Genomic DNA, 7632 nt, shown 5'->3' with positions numbered 1-7632 from the left:
TATTTTTTATTGAAATGGGGTGGTTTATCTGCAAATATAAGAACCCTTAAAGTCCACTAGGCAGCGCTGTTGTTAAACTGTATAATAAAACATTTATTCATTATGTAGCCTCACCTTCAGACAAACTGGTAGCAACAAATATTATATTTCAACTCTGAGACCAATTTTATCTTCCAAAAGGAATTTAATCATTTTAAAAACCCAACAGACAACAATCTCCCTGGCTGGTCATGTCGGGAGCCAGACTGCGAGCTGCTGAGATGACCACCAGTCTCACTCACCAGGGGGGGTCCTCACATCTCCAAATTCATTGGAGAAAATTTTCAAACTGACATCACTTGGAAAAACTGACCATAGAAATCTAAATGGCTACTTTCAAAAAAATATCAAAACTTAAAGGGGATCTATTATGCTCATTTCTAGCATATATTTTTATTCTGGGACTCCACTAGCATAGCACCTTTGCATGATTCACAGTTCAAAAAAGTCCTTATTTATCTCAATCTGTTGTGCAGCCCCTCAGTTGAGCCTCTGACTGAAACAAGCAATAATAGCTCAGGCCTCCTTAAGACGCCTCCTTAAAAGCCCACTTTCCTCTGATTGGCCGAACCTCCAGAAGCCTAGTGAGGGGCAGCACTTGAGAGAACCTCCTCATCTTCTTAATACTGGGGAGGATATGAAAGCAAACTGTAAAACTAAGTACCTAGTAACTGAAACTAAGTAACAGAACATAATTGATTGGAAATGGCAACGTCTCAGATCCATCCATACATGTTCAAGCCCAAATCCTATCCAGAATATGAGAGTGGACATCACAAACATCGACAGCAACACAAATTACAGCAGCACGCCTCTGTCCTGTAAATATTATGCCCATTACTTGCTTATTGTGTGATATAACAGTGGATATAGTCTTTCAATCACAACCCGTATATTAAGAGGTTTCTATATATACCCCTGTTAATAGTTGTACATGTGGGAAATGCGCTAAAATGCCAAATGAGATGGAAAACATCTGCTATCAGGAAATACAAAAGCTAATGTTTCTAGTAAAATGTTATTCTGCTGTTGCCAAACAACTGTATATGAAACCTGAACCATTGAAGTAGACTTTTTTGGGAGAACGAGCTGTGCTTACAGCGGATGACCGTACAATTATTTGAAACCTTGGCCATGTTTAATATGGACATCTGACATTGTAACATTTTATATATATATATGACAAAAAATAAGGAAAAGCATAATAGGTCATCTTTAATAAAGGATTAGGGTTTGGCACATAAAGTCTGATGGTCAGGTGAAAGTATCTGTAATATTGCTGCTTATCCAAATGGAGTCCATCATTCCCCCTTTTGTCCTGGAACTCCTCCTGAGTAGCAGTTCTTGTTGCATCTGTTTTCCCTATGTGTATGTGTTTTTGCATTTGTTGCATTTCTGGATTTCCAGCGCATTCCCCTTAATTTTTGCACTTTCACTCTTGCATGTACTTTGTCCTTAGGGGCCACTTTACTTTAGTCCTTTGAAGAACACTGTGTCCCTTAAATTGGCATAGCTAATCTATGAAGACTAATGACGAGGGTGTAGACAGACTTATTGTTTTTTTCTGTTAGTTTTATATTATATTGTCAATTTCAGTGTTTGATTTAGTGAAATTCAATCGCATGTACCCAAACATAAACTGGCTTCAAAACTTGTAATACATAAAATACAAAAATTTGAAAAAATTATTTACTTATCAAGCAATCTTGTAACAGTACTATTACTTTGTACACTACTATTATTTTAGTGTGATGATCAGTTTAGCATTAAGTTGGATCTTTTTTCCACATTTCTATAATGTGTAAAATGCTAGCATTAATTATGAACATAAAGTTATGTTTGTCCAGTAGTATTTGAACATTCCAATCAAATTTATTTTTATTCACAACACATTTTTTCACAGCAAATCTATAGTACTGATACCCTCTTATTGTGAAAAAGAATTAAAAACACAATTAAGATAAATCTATCCTCTTTTATGCTCTTGTGGGGTCTAAAAAGTCACTTAATGGAGCAAAAATTTGAATGAGGAGCAACATAGATTATTTTTAATATTCAGAAGTCCATGCAATACCTATGAACAGAACTACTATAGTATGTTCTTTTTATTTTTTATTTTTTTTTGTTATAAAATAAGCTTTAAAGAGGAAACCTAAAGACATAAGATAATATTGACACTTTTTAGGTAAAGTAGAAGAGATTGAAGTATTTAAGTATTATTTGTGGTCAGCACAAATGTTATCACTGAGAAGAGAAAGTGCCACATAAAATACAGTGATTAAAGGACATGTCTGTAGAAGTTCAACTCCCTCCATCTGGCAGGCCCAGGGATATTGTTGACTGGGAGTACTGCTTTGTCAGACACTCAACACTGTCACAATGAAAGCACTTACAAAGCCTAACATCTCCCTAAATCCCATAATTATTCCAACATACATTATGTACCTGGTCTCCAGCTGTCTGTTCACCACAGTGAAGGGATTGCACCTTCTACAATCAGCTTACAGGAGACAGATTGTTATGATTGGCTAATAATATCAGCTTGTAAGTACTGTGCTTAAGCAGTGTGAAGCAGACAGAAGAATAAATGTGAAATAAATTGCTAGATCCCTCACTCCCTCCTCCCCAACTGCTGTTGTTGGCCGCTTTTCCTACTGTGCCATATTTTCCCTAACAACAAAAGAAAGTGAGATGTAGTATCTTTCTGTAACCACTTTACCCCCCACCCCCAACTGCTGCAATGCTGCTGCTATCACCTTCTTCGTCTTTCATTTAGTGTCAGGGTTTCCCTTAAGTCTGGCATCTTTTATGTCTTATTGCAGCAGTCCCCCAAATGTACGATTACTGAGCTCTGTTGAAACCTCTGTTTTTCCACGCCCCACTCTCACAACCTGCCCCCTCACTCCACTACCCCACTCATTCTAATCTCCTCATTCCAGTAGTACTTTGAAATTAAGCTAGGAGGAAGCTGGGTGTCTTACTAACCTCTCTGTTCCGACACCAAGACCTCAATCAGCCTCACTGTGGAATAAGATTTCAGCATGTCTGAGTCGACATGTCTGAGCTGAAAGCCGCACTGAAAAATTTGGCTTTAAACGGCAACATGGTTTACCAATGCCCAACTGGGTCCACAGAGGAAAACACATGCAAATAAATTGCTTATGAACATTTATTATTGATTTCCATTTCCATAAATGACATTTCAGACCAGATAAAGGCCATTATATGGTAATGGTACATTAGCAATATATTAAACACTGCCCCTACAACCTTTAAATTAGCATAACACCTTAGCATAACACCTACACAGATAAGTTTTAAAAAATGACAGAGACATTGCTTCAAGCTCAAATATAGATAATTTATCAGAAATTACAAATGTGTCTAAGATTAAAATATGTCTACACTTGGGTGAGGGCAGTGAAGGGGTGAAGAGTTATGGCTGAAAATCTGGATGGATGTGATGCAGGGCAGGACTTCTGATGAGGTCAATGGAAGGGTCCATGGACTGGTTCTAATGAAAACTGGAGGAGAATGGGGTGGAGGAGGGTTGTATGAAATGACAGCTGACAGCAGCAGAGAAAGGAACAGTTTTAAATGTTGACAGCAATGTGATGACTGGTTTATGGAGGCTTTGGCAAAATCTGACTGGTTTAACTGAAAGTGTGACTGCCCTCAGTCAGCTAACTAAATCTGTAGTGGGAAGTGAAGACAGAGAGAGAGGGAGAGAGAAGGAGAGAGAGAGAGAGAGAGAGAGAATGTAAATAAATAGAGTAGCATGAATATGTTCTTCCTGATTGAACTTTTGCTAAGCTTCATTTCAGTCAGAAGAGACTAACAGAAAGATGTGCTTAAAAAGTAATTGAATTAATTTATTTGATTTAGTGTGCAGAATAAAAAAGGTGAAGATATATCTGAGAAGACTTTGTTGATTAGACCCCATCGTGAAGACATCATTTAAAAAAGTAGTCATTGCATGAGCTGCACAAGATAATCCCCCTAAAAGAAAATATTGTTCTTACCTAAGCAGTATCAGATTTCTATATAAGACACATAATATAAGCATTTATTTGGGATAAAACATACAGTAGTGATAAAAGCAAGGGAAACATAATGAGACTGGACACTAATTAATAAGGTCAGCGATGACCAGCAATGATCAGCAACATGGTATGCCAACTTAGGCAGCAATGACCAGAATAAATTGCTGCCCAATGTCACGAGAACCTGTAGTTTATTAGATGGTGGTGATGATGTGAAGAGGATGGAAGAGACTCCGCTGACACCATCTTGATTGCATGTCAAGGTTTATTACAAAGAACTATAGAGTCAAGTCAACCATCTGCAGATCTGCTTTTGAGAGGGTGTGCAGCCAATGAACCACTCTGAAAAATCAGCCTTGGTCACCGACTCTTAAAATAGGGCAGTTGTTTTCCTAAAATTCAAATATGGTTTCAATCCCAAATAATTAACCTCCTTTTCAAGCTATGAGGCACCCTCTGAGGACCTCTGACTTAGGGCCTCTGAGCCATGCCTCTATTTTAACACATGGTTTCAATTCTACATATATGACCTCAAATCGATGCTTCGTTACAAAGTTGATGCCAAAAGTTTGAAAACGTGACGGTCCTCATTTTCGACAGTACCGTAGGTACCAGGGACGCAATTCATCCGGACCTGATGGGGCAGCATATACGCCTAGTCTGCCGTTAAATGCCATGGAAGAACGGGCCTACCAGCACGGAAGAACAACAACACATGGTAGAGTGTGACAAGTGCAGCTGCAGCGAGGGCTTTGCGTCGACTCATCGAAAAGAAAAACAGTAGGAGTTGTGTATGGAAGTTCTTTGTGTTCGAGGCGGATCATCAGTGATTAATAATAAATTCGCAAAAACCAGTATGCAAACGGTGTCACCGAAGTGTTCAGACGAAAGGAAGATACGCTTCCGACTTCAATGACAGACATCCACATAAATTCCAGGGAATTTAAGGTGAGTGAGTTTCAATTCGTGTTAACGTTGCATTAACAACATATCCAAAGTATTATCCTTGTTATCCTCATCCTGAAACACAAGTTACAATTATTTTTGTTTGAGACAGCAGGCATTGCTTTGTAGCCAACTATGTCCCATACAACATTTGCCATAGCTAAATGCTAAAGGCTACTGTGCTTAGGCAAATGTAATCTAACCATGTCTCGTAGTAGTAGGCTACCATCATCACCGTTCATTTGTCATCAAAATATAATGTTAGCGTTTTAAATAAATATTTACAGACTAATGGTCTGTCACTCAGTAAACTCAAACTACCACTTGCACTCAGATTATATAGAAGTTTGGACATGTGCAGCCTCTGCTTTTTTGTTGCAGTCACTGATTTATCCCTGATAACTGAAATCTTATGATTTTCCTTTCACAGTATTAGCCAGAGGAGAATGTCGTCCAGGAGAGGCAGGAGCAAAGTTACCAAACAAATATACAGCCAATCATATGAGAAGCTTATCAGAGGCACAGAATACAACAAAAACTCAGAAGAAGCAAGGAAATTGGATAGGGCAGTTGCTGAATTCATATGCATGGATCAAGTTCCTGTCTACACTATAGAAAATCATGGATTCCAGCAAATGCTTTAGCATTTCAACCCCAGATATCAGCTACCAACTTGAAATTATTTCATGTACACAGAGATCCCCAAAATCTACACTAAAACTAGAGACCTCATAACCCAGCATCTCAGAGAGAAGCCAATTTGTGCCTGCACAACTGATCTGTGGACAAGCAGAGCTTATTAAAAAAAAGTAATGCTTGTTACTATGCACCACATAACCAAGTCATCGGAGATGCACTCCTAGTGTTTAGGCTGTAGTGGCCTGAACACAGAACACACAGGTGAGAGTTTGAAAGAGACTTTTGAAGAGACGATAGAAGAGGATTGGAAGTTTTCAAGAATGGCAGGCATCACAACAGACAATGCCTCCAACAACAAGAAGGCATATAAAGATGACTACAAATGGATCCCATGTTTTGGCCACAGTCTGCACCTTGCAGTCAACAAAGCCATCAATATTTACAGGGTATCTGCAGCACTGTCAAGGCTTCGTAAAACAATATGTGCCTTCACCAGATCACCAAAGCTTTCACGTCAACTTACCAGAAAACAGAAGGACCATAACATAAACACATACATGATGAACCCACTTGTTGGAATTATTCATATGATATGGTGGAAAGGTTTTTGGAGCAGCAGCAAGCTGTGTGTGCGGTGCTGGCAGTGGACAGAAAAAAAGGGCATCTGATGCCCAGAGACACTGACATTACAACTTTAGAAACTCTGAAAGACGTCCTTGGACCACTGGGTCCTTCTACTGCTGCACTAAGTGGTGAGAAGCACACAACCTTCTCCTCTGTCGTACCATTGATGTGGAAGATATTCACATGTCTCAGTGATGAAGAGGATGACTCTCTACTTGCTGGGGAGATGAATAGTTTGATCAAAGAATATATCTTGAGCAATGTAACAACGACAGGGAGCTACAGCTTCTGTTGAACATTGCCACCTACCTTGACCATATGTTTAAATACAGCTTTGTTTTATTTGAGGATGATGTCAAACACAAGTCTTCTGGACCAAGTAAGGAAAGCTGCTGATGACGGAAGTGGAACCCATGTGCCAAGACAAGCGGAGGCCTCAAGCCAAGACAGCCGATCAAAAAAGTCCAAGACTGATTTGAAACAGCTGCTTACGAGTACACAAAGAGAAAAGAAAAGGCAATGATGCCACATCAACTCAAGCAGGGTTCTCTTCAAGTCAAACAGTGTTGTTTCTTTTTATTTATTACTTGAAGGCTACATGCCACTGTTGTTTTTTTTAATGTTCAAATGTTTTAATCCAGGAGTGTATTTTGAAGTACATGGGATTTACTGTTTTGTTTTTTTAGTGTAGTATTGAATTGGGTATCGAGAATCATGGAATTTCACTGGTATTCGTATCAGTGACTAAATTTCTGGTATCATGACACCAATAGTATCTACTGTATATGGCTAGTGATGAACCAGAATCTAATGCTTGTGTCAGCAATGACCAAGGGGCCTCATTTATAAACGTTGCGTAAGCACAAAAGGTGTACACCATTTTCTGAGCATACCGTGGAATTAATAAAAAACAAATGATAAGAGAATGTTCGGTCCTCCAAGGCAACTGACCCATGCATATGCACATAAACTGGAGAAATGAGAAACTGCGACTATGATGGCAGAAGGATGAAATGCGAGATACGGTGTAAAATTGATACAATTTTGTAAAATAAATCGGAATATTACCTCATGTATCATATATGAAGTAATAATAAAAGCCATTTTTACAATGAATTAACAATTACCTGTTTGATTGACACTCGCTGGAGTGCACACAAAAAAAAATTAAGATAAATACAAACAGAGAAATCGGTTATTGCAACATAACCCCTCAAATGTGTTCTGTAATTACATACTTGTTATGAAATTTATTCTCATAAGTGCACAGTTTCATATATTGGTATCATATCATATTGTGTTTCATAATGTGTTTATTGGTTCGGGCTTTTAGTTTGTTTTA

At 38.4% G+C, this 7632-nt stretch overlaps 1 long non-coding RNA gene across 1 annotated transcript; it reads left to right on the top strand.

The window, feature by feature from the left end:
• Positions 1–4760: 4760 nt before the first annotated feature.
• Positions 4761–7201, top strand: LOC120803339. The gene is made up of 2 exons (XR_005709324.1): positions 4761–5030; positions 5458–7201. It is a non-coding gene; the product is annotated as an uncharacterized LOC120803339 (long non-coding RNA).
• Positions 7202–7632: the final 431 nt, after the last annotated feature.

Source organism: Xiphias gladius, chromosome 18, assembly GCF_016859285.1.
Source record: "Xiphias gladius isolate SHS-SW01 ecotype Sanya breed wild chromosome 18, ASM1685928v1, whole genome shotgun sequence".
NCBI lineage: Eukaryota > Metazoa > Chordata > Actinopteri > Istiophoriformes > Xiphiidae > Xiphias > Xiphias gladius.
Note: the sequence above shows the minus strand (reverse complement) of the source record. Positions and strands in the feature narration are given on the sequence as shown.